Raw genomic sequence first — 16124 nt, forward strand, 5'->3', positions numbered from 1 at the left:
TTTCTCTGTAGTGAATATTCTTTTTTTTTATTTTATTTTTTAACTTTACAATATTATATTGGTTTTGCCATATATCAAAATGAATCAGCCACAGGTATACATGTGTTCCCCATCCTGAACCTTGTAGTGAATACTCCTGAATTAACTCTTTGTAAATTTACATAAGAGTTTTTCTAAAACAGTCACAAGTGAAATGCTACATCACAAGGCATAAGCATCTTAAACTTTATCACGTGTTGGAAACTGCTTTCCAAAGAACCTGAACAAATTTTACTCTCGCACAGCAATTTATTTCTGGGTTCAGTTCAGTTGCTCAATCGTGTCCGACTGTTTCTGACCCCATGAATTGCAGCATGCCAGGCCTCCCTGTCCATCACCATCTCCCGGAGTTCACTCAAACTCATGTCCATTGAGTCGGTGACGCCATCCGGCCATCTCATCCTCTGTCGTCCCCTTCTCCTCCTGCCCCCAATCCCTCCCAGTATCAGAGTCTTTTCCAGTGAGTCAACTCTTCACGTGAGGTCGCCAAAGTACTGGAGTTTCAGCTTTAGCATCATTCCTTCCAAAGAACACCCAGGACTGATCTCCTTTAGAATGGACTGGTTGTGTACATTCTCACAAATACATACTAACATTAGTCTTACAAACATTTGTCAAGCAGATGGATGTGAAGTGGTATCTGAGTCTTATTCAGTCTGAATGTCTTAGATTACTAGTGAAGTGGAGCGTAGGGCTTCCCCGGTGGCTCAGTGGGTAAAGAATCCACCTGAAATGTAGGAAACACAGGAGACGCAGGTTGGCATATTTAGTTTTTTTTTATTAGTACTTTTCTCCTCTATGAATTGCCTGTCCATATAACTTGCACATTGTCCTGTTAGGTTGATTATTATTATGATGATTTGTTTGAGATCTTTGTATATTCTAGACACTAACCCTTTGTTCTTTACATGCATTGTAATTATTTTTTACTTGCTTGTGGTATATATTTTTGCTTCATTCATGGTGGGTTTTGTCACATAAAAGTCACACTCTCTGGTAAGTAAAGTAAAGCTTTGTGGTTAACTATCAGATAACTTGGAAATCGTCTCCTTTTGTGTCATCAAATGCTGAAGGGGGCACTTTCTTTAATGAACCTGTAAGCAAAGACTCGCACAGATTCAAATGTAAGTAATGTCCTTGCCCCACTGGACTACTTTTCAGCAGTCGTGGTGCTTTCCTCCTTTTCATTTTCAGCTTTATATCTATCACTTGTAAAGTTCTCTCTGTGTTGTGAACTCAGTTATGTACTTAAGACAGTTTTTTGTCAAGTTTTATCAAGAATTTTTACTACCTGGAACTGAAAGATGGTTCAGGCCCTCTTATTCCACCGCTTTATGTGAATCTCATCCCTTTCCACCTACTCTTAAAGAACATCTTGGACTATGTTGACATTCATTCAGGCCAGCCCACCAGCTATTAGTCTAAGATAGCTACTGTCCTTCTTTTTCCCTGGAAGACTGAAGAGGGAGCGAAAAAGAAATGACCGAGAGCCTGAAAGAACAGCAGCATCCCTTCAAAAAGGATGGAAAGACACAGCTTGTCCCAGTCATTGGAGCACATTTTGCTCCCTCAGATGCAAAAAAAATAAGGACAATCTTCTGTAAAATCATAACAGAAAGTGCTTATCCTTGAATATAATCATCTTAGATATAAAAACATAAATAGAAATTTGACATATAAAGTAAGAACAATTTTATTATTTTTCAAAGTAATATGAAAAATCCAAGTAGATCTGAATAACAAGAAGTCCATGTGGAATTACAAATCAAGCTTGATTTGAGGAACTAATCCATATATCAAATTTAACATGCAGGCAAATTTAAGCTAGAGAATTGCAAACTTTAGTATATTCAGTCATTCAAAGAACAGGCTGTTGCCCACTCCAGGTCCCCATGCCCAGAAAGTCTGATTTAGGGCGCTTGAGGATGTGCCCCAAAATCTGCATTTCCACAATTATTTCAGCGTAATCTGTTCTATATCTGTATTAGGATGTTTTGAGAAACCCTAGTGTGTAAACTGGAGAAGGCAATGGCACCCCACTCCAGCACTCTTGCCTGGAGAATCCCATGGACGGAGGAGCCTGGTGGGCCACAGTCCATGGGGTCACTAAGAGTCAGACAAGACTCAGCAACTTCACTTTCACTTTTCACTTTCATGCATTAGAGAAGGAAATGACAACCCACTCCAGTGTTCTTGCCTGGAGAATCCCAGGGACAGTGGAGCCTGCTGGGCTGCCGTCTATGGGGTCACACAGAGTCGGACACGACTGAAGTGACTTAGCAGCAGCAGCAGCAGTGTGCAAACACTAGCATGTAAGTGATGAGGAAACAATAGAGGTTTTGAAGTAGATGAGGAGGAAGGAGGAGGGTTCAGGATGGGGAACACATGTATACCTGTGGTGGATTCATTTCAATATTTGGCAAAACCAATATAATATTGTAAAGTTTAAAAATAAAATTAAATTAAAAAAAAGAAACACTATTCTAGAATTTAAAGGTGGCAGATTAGTTGAGGAAAAGACTAAAGAATTACTGCACTAATGCAGTTGAAAAGCAGTAAGAGTTAAAACGAGATAAAGGGTGGGAGGTCAGAAAAAGAAGAGAGATGCTGAATCGATCCCTGGGTTGGGGAGATCCCCTGGAGAAGGAAATGGCAACCCACTCCAGTATTCTTGCCTGAAGAATCCCATGGACAGAGGAGCCTGACGGGTTGAAAAGAGTCGGACACGACTGAGCAACTAACACACACAGTATCCATCGAAAGATTAGAGGTTGAATATAAACTAAATGGAAGAATTAAAGATGCATCTGAAGTTACCATTTTAAGAGAATAATGATGCTGTTTATAATACTGTAGCACAAACCCATGAAAATAGAGAAAATAACTTATTTGATTATCAACATGTGAGTTTGAAATACTAGAGTTATCCTGTGAGCAACTGGATATACAGTTAAATCCCCTACATACAAACCTTCAAGTTGCTAATTTTCAAAGATGCACACATGCATTCCATCAGCGTCAGGTGAGTGACATTACAGCTTGCCCTCTCTCTCCTATTGCTATCGATCCTTCAGCTCTACCATCTTCCTCCTCCTCTCCCTCCTCCAGTCAGTAACTGTTCTTGCCTGTTCACCTGATGCCAGTCCCTGTATGTCAGCTGTTGTACTGTACTACTGCAATTTTTAAGGTACTGTCAGATCAGATCAGATCAGATCAGTCGCTCAGTCGTGTCCAACTCTTTGTGACCCCATGAATCGCAGCACGCCAAGCCTCCCTGTCCACCACCATCTCCCGGAGTTCACTGAGACTCACGTCCATTGAGTCAGTGATGCCATCCAGCCATCTCATCCTCTGTTGTCCCCTTCTCCTCTTGCCCCCAATCCCTCCCAGCATCAGAGTCTTTTCCAATGAGTCAACTCTTCGCATAAGGTGGCCAAAGTACTGGAGTTTCAGCTTCAGCATCATTCCTTCCAAAGAAATCCCAGGGCTGATCTCCTTCAGAATGGACTGGTTGGATCTCCTTGCAGTCCAAGGGACTCTCAAGAGTCTTCTCCAACACCACAGTTCAAAAGCATCAATTCTTCAGCGCTCAGCCTTCACAGTTCAACTCTCACATCCATACATGACCACAGGAAAAACCATAGCCTTGACTAGACGAACCTTTGTTGGCAAAGTACTGTCTCTGCTTTTGAATATGCTATCTAGGTTGGTCATAACTTTCCTTCCAAGGAGTAAGCGTCTTTTAATTTCATGGCTGCAGTCACCATCTGCAGTGATTTTGGAGCCCCCAAAAAAGCAAGTCTGACACTGTTTCCACCATTTCCCCATCTATTTCCCATGAAGTGATGGGACTGGATGCCATGATCTTTGTTTTCTGAATGTTGAGCTTTAAGCCAACTTTTTCACTCTCCACTTTCACTTTCATCAAGAGGCTTTTTAGTTCCTCTTCACTTTCTGCCATAAGGGTGGTGTCATCTGCATATCTGAGGTTATTGATATTTCTCCTGGCAATCTTGATTCCAGCTTGTGTTTCTTCCAGTCCAGCATTTCTCATGATGTACTCTGCATATAAGTTAAATAAACAGGGTGACAATATGCAGCCTTGACGTACTCCTTTTCCTATTTGGAACCAGTCTGTTGTTCCATGTCCAGTTCTAACTGTTGCTTCCTGATCTGCATACAGATTTCTCAAGAGGCAGATCAGGTGGTCTGGTATTCCCATCTCTTTCAGAATTTTCCACAGTTTATTGTGATCCACACAGTCAAAGGCTTTGGCATAGTCAATAAAGCAGAAATAAATGTTTTTCTGGAACTCTCTTGCTTTTTCCATGATCCAGCGGATGCTGGCAATTTGATCTCTGGTTCCTCTGCCTTTTCTAAAACCAGCTTGAACATCAGGAAGTTCACGGTTCACATATTGCTGAAGCCTGGCTTGGAGAATTTTGAGCATTACTTTACTAGCGTGTGAGATGAGTGCAGTTGTGTGGTAGTTCGAGCATTCTTTGGCATTGCCTTTCTTTGGGATTGGAATGAAAACTGACCTTTTCCAGTCCTGTGGCAACTGCTGAGTTTTCCAAATTTGCTGGCATATTGAGTGCAGCACTTTCACAGCATCATCTTTCAAGATTTGGAATAGTTCAACTGGAATTCATAGTTCAACTGGAATTCTATCACCACCACTAGCTTTTTTCGTAGTGATGCTTTCTAAGGCCCACTTGACTTCACATTCCAGGATGTCTGGCTCTAGGTCAGTGATCACACCATCGTGATTATCTGGGTCCTGAAGATCTTTTTTGTACAGTTCTTCTGTGTATTCTTGCCATCTCTTCTTAATATCTTCTGCTTCTGTTAGGTCCATACCATTTCTGTCCTTTATTGAGCCCATCTTTGCATGAAATGTTCCTTTGGTATCTCTGATTTTCTTGAAGAGATCTCTAGTCTTACCCATTCTGTCATTTTCCTCTATTTCTTTGCATTGACCTCTGAAGAAGGCTTTCTTATCTCTTCTTGCTATTCTTTGGAACTCTGGTACCGTACTGTACGATTAAAAATGTTTTTTTGTGTGTGTTTGGTTTTTTATGCATTATTTGCATGAAAACTATTATAAACCTATCATAGTATAGTACTACATAGCCAGTTGTGTTAGTTGGGTAGCTAGGCTAACTTTGTTGGACTGACAAACAAACTGGGCTAGGGAAATGCTCTTGGAAGAGAACTCGTTCATTTATAGGGGACTTACTGAACACATCTGGAATCAGACAAGGTAGTTTTACAAGTCCTAGGCATAGAGATTGTAGTTGAAACCATGGGAGCCTGTGAGATTGCTCAAGAGGAAAGGAGGGGAAGGAGAAGAGAAGAGAAAAGCTAAAAGGTGAGCTTTGGGGAGTATTTAAATGTAAGCAATTAGAAAAGGAAAAGAAAACCAGAAAGAAGGTGGGGAAAGAAATGGCTGAGTGCTGTATCCCAAGAATCTATAACAGAGAGTTTCATAAAAGAAGTAAAGTGGTCGATAGCATTATATGCTCTTAAGGGGATACCTATTACAAGGCTGGAGAGGATCAATGGTGGTCTTTAAGAGCGCAATTTCAGTTGGCAGGATTTACATAGCTCCAAGTGAAAAAATAAGTAAGAACTGAGAAAGTAGACATGATAAAAGTAAAATTATGCAGAGAGTTCTAATGGTAACTTCAGGGCATGGATAACTTGGAAAAACATGAGGTTCTGTTCTTAGAAGAAATAAAAGTTAATCTATATGCTGAAGGGAAGGAGCAAATGGAGCAAAATAGAATGAGGACAGAAAATAAAAATAATACTTGGACTTCCCTCCCGTTTAGGTCTCCAGAGAGCACTGAATAGAGTTCTCAGGGCTATATAGTAGGTTTTCATTAAAACTAATGAAAACCTATGTATAAAATGTATCTATTTTATACATAGTATCAATAGTGTATAAAAAGGGACTATATGTAAACATACAGCTGATTCACTTTGCTATACAACAGAAACTAACAAAACATTGTAAAGCAACTATATTTCAATAAAAATTAATTTAAAATATATCAAAAAATAAACATAAAAAATCAACCCCTGCCAAAAAAAAGAAAGTAAAAAGAATACTTGATGGAGCAAAGTCAGGGAGAGGGTAAAGGGATGGATCAAGAGAATAACTTGGTAGGGTTAGCCATGAAAAGGATGTATTTCTTCTGTCAAACTTGACAGAAGGCCAAAAAAAGAAAAAAAAGTAGTCGAAAGGCAAATTAAGGCGTTGTCAGGGAAGAAATTAAAAGAGCTCATGCAAATTAATTTAATTTTTTCAGAAAAGTAAAAGTCACCTGCTTGGAATGCGAGCAGGGTTTTAACTCTAGGCTCACAGACAAGTAAGTGGTCTTAAGTTGGAAATGTATCAATATAGAAAAATATAAAATTTTCTAAGCTGCATTGCCTCTAAGTCAATTAGCCACTTTCAGTGACATGAGTATACTGAGAAAAGGGTAGAAAAGGGTAGAGCATCAGTTGTTTATTGCCACAAGATTTCAGTGGCTTTTGTGAGTTTTTCTCACTGGCATGTCTGGGAGTCACCTGGTAGTTGGCTCACCCAGACAGTGATGACTCCTGGGGTGGGGTGTGGTTCAACATGTCCCAGCAGGACAACTTGAGGAAGCTCCCGTGGTGATGGCAGAGGCCAAGAAGAGCAAATCCCAACACACAAGCCTACTTCAAGCCTCTTCTTATGCTATTATCTGTGAACATCCATTGACCAAAGCAAGCCACGTGGCTGAACCCATTGCCAAAGAGTGGGACATATCCCTCCAACCATGGTGGAAGGGTACTACAAAGATGTAGATTTACAGAGGGGTGAATAACTGATCACTGTCAATGAACTTTTGCCTAGTAAATAAAGTTACAGACAGATACTGCTTCATCACAGTAAACCGATATCTTGGGATGAAATATTTCAATGTATGTTCTCATATTGGGAGTAAGCTTCCAGCCAAGGTGCTTGGTGTAGTTAAAGCAACAATTTTTCAATTAACGTATTATTCTATGTTGGAAAATTTTGAGTATTACACATTGTCCCCAGATTACCATAGTTATTGCTGTGAAGAAAAATACAAATAAGAAAATAACTCAACAATGCAGTACAATCACAAACAATATCATTCTGACATGGTCTGGGTATTGTGTATTCCTGGTTGCATCACAAACAAAATAAAACAAAGTGGTAAGAGGAAAAAAAGGGCATGATTTGGACAAATGAATGTAAAGTTCATGTTTTAAAGTCTAATGACTTTAAATGACAAGCTTGTAATTTTTTAATACAGCTTTGAAAAATGGTTTGCAAAATATAAGAGCTGTTAACAATCTGCTCCCACAAGCCTTTTGCTCTCATGACTCCACAGTGTCACCAGTGATGTCACCAATGACCTCCCCATTGCTAAACTCCATCAGCACTTAACATACCTGATACCCCGTTCCTCTTTAATACACTTTCTTCCCATGTCTTTTGCCAATACTATATTCCCTTGCTCTTCCTCCAATTTACCAAGGTTTCCTCCTTGGTCTCTACTGTGAGTTTCTCCTCTTCTCTCCACCTTTTAATACTGGAGAACCCTGGGGCTTAGTCCTTGGGCTTCTTTCCTTTATCCATCCACATTTATTTTCCAGGAAATCTTATCTTATCCTATCACTTTGGGTTGTGGGATGATTTTTGTGTTTCCAACCCAGACTTCTCTTCTGAAATCCAGCTTCTTCTATTCAGGTTCTAACCATACAACCTCTTTTTGCCTTTTCATACTGTTCATGGGGTTCTCAAGGCAGGAGTACTGAAGTGGTTTGCCATCCGCTTATCCAGTGGACCACATTTTGTCAGAACTTTCCACCATGACTCATCCATCTTGGGTGGCCCGACATGGCATGGCTCATAGTTTCATTGAGTTAGACAAGGCTGTGGTCCATGTTATTAGATCGCAGTCCAACATCTGCTGGATCATCAAAAAAGCAAGACAGTTCCAGAAAAACATCTACTTCTGCTTTATTGACTATGCCATAGCCTTTGAGTGTGTGGATCACAATAAACTGTGGAAAATTCTGAAAGAGATGGGAATACCAGACCACCTGACTCACTTCTTGAGAAATCTGTATGCAGGTCAGGAAGCAACAGTTAGAACTGGACATGGAACAACAGACTGGTTCCAAATAGGAAAAGGAGTACGTCAAGGCATATATTGTCATCCTGCTTATTTAACTTATATGCAGAATACATCATGAGAAACGCTGGGCTGGAGGAAGCACAAGCTGGAATCAAGATTGCAGGGAGAAATACCAATAACCTCAGATATGCAGATGACACCACCCTTATGGCAGAAAGTGAAGAGGAACTAAAAAGCCTCTTGATGAAAGTGAAAGTGGAGAGTGAAAAAGTTGGCTTAAAGTTCAGCATTCAGAAAACTAAGATCATGGCATCCAGTTCCATCACTTCATGGCAAATAGATTGGGAAACAGTGTCAGACTTTATTTTGGGGGGCTCCAAAGTAATTGCAGATGGTGACTGCAGCCATGAAATTAAAAGACGCTTACTGGTTGGAAAAAAAGTTATGACCAACCTAGAGAGCACGTTGCCAACACAGGTCCATCTAGTCAAGGCTATATTTTTCCAGTAGTCATGTATGATGTGAGAGTTGGACAATAAAGAAAGCTGAGCACTGAAGAGTTAATGCTTTTGAACTGTGGTATTGGAGAAGACTCTTAAGAGTCCCTTGGACAGCAAGCAAATCCAACCAGTCCATCCTAAAGGAAATCAGGCCTGAATGTTCATTGGAAAAACTGATGTTGAAGCTGAAACTTCAGTACTTTGGCCACCTGATGCGAAGAGCTGACTCATTTGAAAAGACCCTGATGCTGGGAAAGATTGAAGGCAGGAGGAGAACGGGATGACAGGGGATGAGATGGTTGGATGGCATCACGGACTCGATGGACATGAGTTTGAGCAGATTCCAGAAGTTGGTGATGGACAGGGAGGCCTGGCGTGCTGCAGTCCATGGGGTTGCAAAGTCAGACGTGACTGAGCCACTGAACTGAAGTGATACAACCTCTATTTGTATATCTAATGTTGTTACTATTTAGTTGCTCGGTCATGTCTGATTCTTTTGTGACCCCATGGACTGTAGCCTGCCAGGCTTCTCCATTCATGGGATTTCCCAAACGAGAATACTGGAGTGGGTCACCATTTCCTCCTCCAGGGGATCTTCCCCATCCAGGGATCAAACTCATGTCCCCTGCATTGGTAGGCAGATTCTTTACCCCTGAGCCACCATGGAAGTCCCATATATTTAATAGCTATCTCAAATTTAAACAAGTCTAAAATCAAACTCCTAATCTTTCACTCTAAACCTGTAGATTCCTAACTCATCTGACTGTAATCCCACCCTGGCAGGTGCTTTTGTCAAAAACCTCAAGAGTCATTCTGGATTTCTGTCTTTCTCTTCCACTCCACATTCTTTCTATCCATCCTATCAGATAAACGTGTTGGCTCCAAGATTCACTGCTGTCCCTGCTCCAACAATCATCTTCGACCCGGATTACTGTGTTGGAATGCTTATCAATCTATGTACTTTCATACTCACCATTCCACAGTCTATTCTCAACAGTGATCCTTCTAAAATCAAAGTTTGATCATGTCACTCTGCTCAAAATATCTCAAAGGCCCCCTGCAGACAAAAGCCTTACAATAACCTCTAGGTGGGGCTTCCCGGGTGGCGCTATTGGTAAAGAACCTACCTGCTAATGCAGGAGACATAGGAGACTCCTCGGGTTCAGTCCCTGGGTTGGGAAGATCCGCTGGAGAAGGGCATTGCAACCCACTCCAGTATTCTTGCCTGGAGAATCCCATGGACAGAGGAGCCTTAGGGGCTACAGACCACAGGGTTAGAGTCAGACACGACTGAAGCAACATAGCATGCACAGCCTCTAGGTTCCCTGTGCTCTAGCCCCTGTTACCTTGATGATATCACCCTCTACCTGCCATCTTGCTCATTCTGTACCAGTCATCACTGGCCTCCATGCTGGTCTTTGAACGCACCAGGCATACTCCAACCTGAGAGCTTTGTACTAGCTGTTCTCTCTGCGTGAAACAGCCTTTCCCCCTCCTTACATGTCTTTGCTCAAGTATCAGCTCCTCATGAGGCCTAACCCAGTATAAAACTGTACTGCACAGACCTTCTCCCAAACACACATGCTCCCTGGCCTCCTATAGGTTGATTTTTATATTACTTACTGCTTTCTAATGCATTATATAATTTGCTTATTTATTACATTTAGTAGAATGTAGGACATACATGAGCAGGGATTTTGTGCCTTTGATTTACTTATACATCCCAAACACCTAAAACAATGCCGAGCACAGAACAGACCCTCAATAGATGAGTTTAATACATAAATTTTAACAAATTAAAAAAAAAAGTTCAATTATTAAATTTCTCTCTCTCATATAGCAAGATAGGTGTTTTGGTAAACAATACCACAGAGATTCTTTCATTCATATTTATTTTATTTCTCCTTACTTTTCTTAGAATCTGCATTTCTCAACAGTGCAGTATTCCAAAATCTATCTATAGTTAAAATTTCATCCATACACACAAATTTATGAAAAATACCCCCACTAAGCTTGTTTCTGCCTTTTGCTATACAAATTTCAGCTTAGAACCTAGCTAAAATGTCTTCACTTCTGATATTTTTAAGTTTAATTTACATAGAAAGTTTGCTGATCTTACATGTTAATTATATTCCTTCCAATGTCGGATTTGATACTCTCTTTAATTGGAGGAATAATGTCAAGAAAGAGTTGCCTGATCTATTAGTGACAACTGAGCTGTCATTGCCATCTTTCTGTTTGTGAGCTGGAAGGGGTAGACACTGGCCACTTAATGAACTCTGCCTGGCAAAGAGAAGACCGACATGTCACACACTTCAGTGACTCTTCTCTTGAAGCTCCCATGTGTCCAAGTTTTTCTCCTTTCCTCACCCTTTAAATCTTGTCTGCTCCCACTTTCAACAATGCCAATTGCCAGCATTACACGCAAGTCAGTGCATGGACCGCAGCAGATTGGGTTGCAAGCCTCGTTCCTAAATGTCAGGTTCCCACCTGGAAAACCCTGCATGACCAGAAAGGATGGATGACAGCAGATGCGAAGGAGCCTGAGGGCCACTGAGGAGCCCGTGAGGCCGTTGTCAGCAGCACTTTATCATCATAGATCCTGTTCCTCTTCTCCCTTTTCTCTCCTTCCATCATCTTGCTCTCCTCCTCTCCCTGGTTCATTTCGCTCTTACCTCTCTTACTTCTTCCTGTAGATACCTGTTACCTTAAGGATATCTTATTCCCTCAGAATTTATAATGCTTGCCCCAAAAATTTCCTTTGAAATGTTTCTAGTCTGCCTTTTCATGCTAGAACTTAAAATCATTAACAGTCCCATACATTGAAGGCAAATTAAAATATTTAATAAAAAGGAGATCACTGAGACCATGGCCATAGAGTTGTATTTCTAGGTCACCTTTGCCCAGTATGGACCCCATTGTGCATGGAAGGAAAACAAAAAATGATGACAGTTGAAGGCAGAAAAGAATGATTTGTTTTAAGGGGTGAAATCCCAAGTACAAGGAACAGCCTTGCTGCTTTTCAATAGAAGACTGGAGGCAATCTGTCCCAGTCCCATGACCTTCGTGTAAGATTCTGGTGGGGAATTCCCTGGCGGTCCAATGGTTAACCTTCCAACACTTCACCTTCCAATACAGAGGCTGCGAGTTTGATCCCTGGTCAGGGAGCTAAGATCCCACATGCCTCCAGGCCAAAAAACCAAAATGTAAAACAGAAGCAATATTGTAACAAATTCAATACAGACTTTGAAAATGGTCCACATCAAAAAAAAAAATATTTAAAATAAAAAGAAGGCATCTACTTCCTGAGGAACGTGCGACAATCAAGTGAACATCTTTAAATTAAGCTTGTAGACCTTACAATTTTTTTTTTATGTAAGCAACAGAAATTTATTTCTTATATTTCTGGAGGCTAAAAGGCTGAGAACAGAGTGCTAGAATGGTCAGGTTCTCTTCCTGCCTTGTAGATGGCCATGTTCTTGTGCCCCTGTATGACAAAGAGAACTCTTGTATCTCTTTCTCTTCTTATAAGGACACTAACCCATCACAAGGTTCTCACCCTTAAAACCTCATCTAAATTGAATTCTCTCTCAAAGGCCAAATCTCCAACTGACCATTACATGGGGATAACAGGCTTTGACATATAAACTTAGGGGGTGGGGTTTAAGAATATGTATAATTATTGCTAAAGATCCCAGAAATAATTAAACCATCTGTTTTAAAACATGGATTAAAAAAAACACACACCTGAGGAAAAACTGTCTTATTTATGATAAACAAAGGACCAACTATAAAGTATTAGTCACTCAATTGTGTCCAACTTTTTGCGACCCCATGGACTATAGCCCGCCAGGCTTCTCTGTCCATGGGATTCTCTAAGGAAAAATAGAGGATTGGGTTGCCATTTCCTCCTCCTTTGCATAGCTGTAAGATTTAAGAACAATTGTTTTACAATACAAATATACCATCCAAGGATATTTCAAGTTTAAATTTTAGTCATGAAATACTGCAAACATGAAAAGTGTAGAAATACGATAACAGTGACCTATTAACATACCTCTAATATTGACTATGCCAAAGCCTTTGACTGTGTGGATCACAATAAACTGTGGAAAATTCTGAAAGAGATGGGAATACCAGACCACTGACCTGCCTCTTGAGAAACCTATATGCAGGTCAGGAAGCAACAGTTAGAACTGGACATAGAACAACAGACTGGTTCCAAATAGGAAAAGGAGTACGTCAAGGCTGTATATTGTCACCCTGCTTATTTAACTTCTATGCAGAGTACATCATGAGAAATGCTGTGTTGGAAGAAGCACAAGCTGGAATCAAGATTGCCGGGAGAAATATCAATAACCTCAGATATGCAGATGACACCACCCTTATGGCAGAAAATGAAGAGGAACTAAAGAGCCTCTTGATGAAAGTGAAAGAGGAGAGTGAAAAGTTGGCTTAAAGCTCAACATTCAGAAAACGAAGATCATGGCATCTGGTCCCATTACTTCATGGGAAATAGATGGGGAAACAGGGTCAGACTTTATTTTGGGGGGCTCCAAAATCACTGCAGATGGTGATTGCAGCCGTGAAATGAAAAGATGCTTACTCCTTGGAAGGAAAGTTATGACCAACCTAGATAGCATATTCAAAAGCACAGATATTACTTTGCCAACAAAGGTCTGTCTAGTCAAGGCTATGGTTTTCCAGTAGTCATGTATAATGTGAGAGTTGGACTGTGAAGAAAGCTGAGCATCGAAGAATTGATGCTTTTGAACTGTGGTGTTGGAGAAGACTCTTGAGAGTCCCTTGGACTGCAAGGAGGTCCAACCAGTCCATCCTAAAGATCAGTCCCGGCTGTTCACTGGAAGGACTGATGCTAAAGCTGAAACTCCAATACTTTGGCCACCTCATGCCAAGAGTTGACTCATTGGAAAAGACTCTGATGCTGGGAGGGATTGGGGGCAGGAGGAGAAGGGGATGACAGAGGATGAGATGGCTGGATGGCATCACCGACTCAATGGACATGTGTTTGAGTGAACTCCAGGAGTTGGTGATGGACAGGGAGGCCTGGCATGCCGCGATTCACGGGGTCGCAAAGAGTCAGACACGACTGAGCGAATGAACTGAACTGAACTGAACTGAATATGAACAGATGTTAATGTTTCCCATTATATGTTTCATGTTTTCCTTTTGAAAAAATAAAATGTTGCAGCTAAAATTAAAGACCTACCTCCCTTGTTTTCCTCTCTTCTTCCTCTCAAACAGTCACTTTGCTAAAATTGTTGTATATGTTTTCCATACAAGTTTCGAGACATTTACCTCCATAAAGAAAATGTACTAATATTAGTGTGCTTTAAAACTTTACATACATACTAAACATACCCTTTTAATCGTTTCCCTCTAAAAAATATATTTCTTTTTTAAAAGTACATTTCTTTTTTTAATATCTATTTATTTATTGGAGTATGCCAGGTCTTAGCAGTGGCACATTGGATCTTTTTTTTAGTTGCTCCTTGTGGGATCTAGTTCCCTGACCAGGGATGGAACCCAGGCCCCCTGCACTGGGAGTGAGGAGTCTCAGCCACTGGACTATCAAGGAAATCCCTAAAAATTATATTTCTGACATTGATCTATGCTGGCACCTGCAGTTCAAATTTGTTTATTGGTATGGCTCTATAACACAGTGTTGAAAAATAATTATATAATGTGTCTGCTTATATACATGAATTTCTCCCTAAATGTATAATTGCTGGATCACAGCACACAAGTACCCTCATATTTATTTGTTGTTCTGTTGCTAAGTTGTGTTTTACTCTCTGGGACCCCATGGACTGTAGCATGCCAGGCTCCTCTGTCCTTTGCTATCTCTTGGAGTTTGCTCAGATTCATGTCCTTTGAGCTGGTGATGCTATCCAAATATCTCATCCTCTGCTGTCCCAATCTCTTTTCACATTTATAACACCACTGTTAATACATAATCTCTCCAGCAGGTGTCACCAGAATTATTACATTGTATTCATTATATAAGTTTGATATAGCATGTCATGACTTTTAATTGAATACTGACAATGTTGAAATCTTTTCAAAATTTCATTTGCATTCACTTTCTTCTGTGAATTGCCCATCATGGCCTTTGACTATCTTTCTATTGGGCTGGTTTTCTATCATTAATTTGCAGAAGCTCTTTACATATTCTGGACACTAATACTTTAATGGTTGTATACATTACAAATTTCTGGCAGTTTTTATCTTATTTTTTCACATTGTCCATGGTATATTACAGAAGTGATTATGTAGTTGGATTTATTAATATTTTCCTTACTAGTCTGTGCTTCTACATCATATGTAAGAAATCTAGACCTGATATAACTAAAATACTATTTTCCCATGTTTCTTCTCTATATTTTATTATTTTACTTTTTAAATTTAGGCTTTTAGTTCATCTGGAATTCACTTTGTATATATGAAGAGATATAAACTTTTTCTATATCAATTTTTGTCATAATATCATTTATTTAATAATCCTTCCTGTTTCTGCCAAATTTTATTACCACATTCCTCAAATAAATAGATTTGTCTCTAAATTTCCTTTTCTATTCCATTGGCTTATCTATTCCTGTGTCAGCCCTCACAGATTTCATTCTTACAGACCCAGAGAAGTTTTAACTCTAAAATCTCAGTGACTGAAAACAACAAAGTTTATTTCTTGTTTGTCTTGTGTTTATTTCTTATTTGTATGTATTTATTTCTTATTTGTCTTGTATTTCTTGTATTAGGTGGGCCACTGCTCTATTTTTCTCACCCCAGGGCCCAACTGACAAAACAGCTATCACCCAGCAGATTGCCATGTTCTAAGAAACAATGAAAAAGTGTTTCCAGTCATGTATCAATACTAGTTCCCAATGCTTTCACCTGGAAGTGACAGGTATCACTTCTGATTACATTTCATTGGTCACAGTCATCTGATCAAAGCTAATTTTAAAGGGATAAAAAAGTAAAACCCTGCCATGTACTAAGACAGAACCAAAATTATTTACTGAACAGTATTAAAGGCTCTTGTAGTTACTACTGTACAGTTTATACAAACTGAACTTTTTTTTTGGTCACGCCACTGGGCACATGGGATTTTAGTTCCCCAATCAGAGATCAAACCCATACCCACTGCATTGGAGTCATAACCAGTGGACTGCCAGGGAAGTCCCCAATATTGAATTAAAAATAAAAACTTCATCTTAAACGTTATCAACTCGCTAAACTACCTTGTTGGTTTTAATCGTTCGTCTGGAGTTTCTGTTAGATTTTCTTGGTAGATATTCCACTCTTCATAAACAATAACAGTTTTGTGTCTTCTTTCCCAATCCTTACGCAGTCTATCTCATTTGTATGTGTTTGTGTGTCGAGGTATGTTACTATGCTGTCGAGGTATGTTACTATACTG

Source organism: Bos indicus x Bos taurus, chromosome 5 (assembly GCF_003369695.1).
Source record: "Bos indicus x Bos taurus breed Angus x Brahman F1 hybrid chromosome 5, Bos_hybrid_MaternalHap_v2.0, whole genome shotgun sequence".
Lineage (NCBI taxonomy): Eukaryota > Metazoa > Chordata > Mammalia > Artiodactyla > Bovidae > Bos > Bos indicus x Bos taurus.